We start from the raw sequence: 1,939 nt of genomic DNA, 5'->3' as shown, positions 1-1,939 counted from the left end.
CCATGACTTTCTCCTTTTCTGCGGCCGTGACGCTATCTCTGATTAATAGTGCCACACCCCCAGTTCTTTTTCCTCCTTTCCTACCCTTTCTGGAACATCTAAAGCCTGGCACTTGAAGTAGCCATTCCTGCACCTTGCAAGTCTCGGTAATGGCCACAACGTCACAGCTCCACAGATCCACAGATCCACACTCTAAGCTCATCCACTTTGTTCATAGCACTCCTCACATTATCACAGATACATCTCAAACAATCGGTCTGAGCGTGTACCTTCCTTTTAACCAGAAGGATAGTATAGCTGATATTAATGGTAGATTTTTGATTCTTAAAGGAACAATTTACAACAGGAAAATGGTTTTGGTTAATATATATGGACCAAATATTGATGATCCATCATTTTTAAAGCTGTTGTGCTCTATTGCCTGATCTAAATGAATATATGGTATTAATGGTGGTGATTGTAATACTTGTTTAAATCCTTTAATGGATACGTCATCATCCGAACACCAACTCCCTAATCGTTCTGCATCACTTATTAATTCATTTTTAACGGATTATGGCTTAATTGGAATTTGGAGACATATGCATCCTTGTGACAGAGAATATTCCCTCTTTTCACGTTCATAATAAATATTCGAGGATTGACTATTTTATAGTCGACCCTCGACTTCTATTTAATGTTCAGAAATGTGAATATGATACAATTGTTATCTCTGATCTCGCTCCTTTAAACCTAGTATTTGAACTGAAAGATGTTGCTTCTACAAGAGCACTTTGGGGCTTCCCAGAACATTTGTTACAAAGTTCAGAATTCGTTAAATTTATTGAAACTCAGATAAAAGAGTTTTTTCTCTTTAATAATACAGGCACTGTTTCAAAGTTAGTGATTTGGGATACATTAAAAACTTATTTACGTGGTCAGATTATTTCGTATATAGCTAAACTGAAGAAACAGACAAAAATGGAATTAGATAAAAGTTCTAAACAAATTAAATATTTAGTTAACATCAATGCAACCTCTCCAAATATTGATTTGTTTAAAAGAACAGTTGAATTACAATCACAATATAATTTATTATTAACTTATTCTATTGAAGGATATTTGCTTAAATTGAAAAGTCAGTTTTATATTTTTGGGGCTAAAAATAATAAGCTCATAGCCTCCCAATTCAGGGCACTAGAGCCATAAGACAAATTTTAAAGATTCGTAAAGATAATGGGGATTTAGTAAGTAACCATGAAGATATTAATAGTATTTTTCAGGATTTTAATTCTGATCTTTATAAATCTCAATTTCCTGCAGATTCCTCTAAAATGAAGCCTTTTTTTAACATAAGATTAAATTTCCTCAAATTACTGTTGAAGATCAACAGATGCTTGATGCTCCAGTTACTGAGCATGAAATTTAGAAAGCTATGTTGTCAATCCAATCAGGTAAAGCTCCTGGACTTGATGGCTATTCGGTAGGATTTTGCAAAAAAAATTGAAAGATTACTTTCTCCATATCTTTTGGAAATATTTCATGAATCTTTTGAGAAGGGTAGTTTACCTTCTTTTTATAAAGCTTCTGTTTCCTTAATCCTTAAGAAAGATAAAGATCCTACTGAATGTTCATCATATAGACGTTATTTCGTTATCTATTTCTTTATTAAATGAGGACGCAAAAATCCTCTCTAAGATAATGGCTAACCGTTTGGAAAATATTTTCCTAAATTTATTTCTACGGATCAAACAGGCTTTATTAAAGGCCGTTACTCTTTCTCCAATGTTCGGAGACTGATGAAAATTATATATTCATCACTATCTAAGAAACCCCAGTGTGTTATTTCTCTTGACGCAGAAAAGGCCTTTGATAGAGTTGAGTGGACATATCTGTTTAAGTTATTAGAAAAAATTGTTTTTGGTAATAATTTCAATAGGTGGATTCAAGTGATCTATAA

Source organism: Hypanus sabinus, chromosome 31 (assembly GCF_030144855.1).
Source record: "Hypanus sabinus isolate sHypSab1 chromosome 31, sHypSab1.hap1, whole genome shotgun sequence".
NCBI classification, from domain to species: domain Eukaryota; kingdom Metazoa; phylum Chordata; class Chondrichthyes; order Myliobatiformes; family Dasyatidae; genus Hypanus; species Hypanus sabinus.
Note: the sequence above shows the minus strand (reverse complement) of the source record.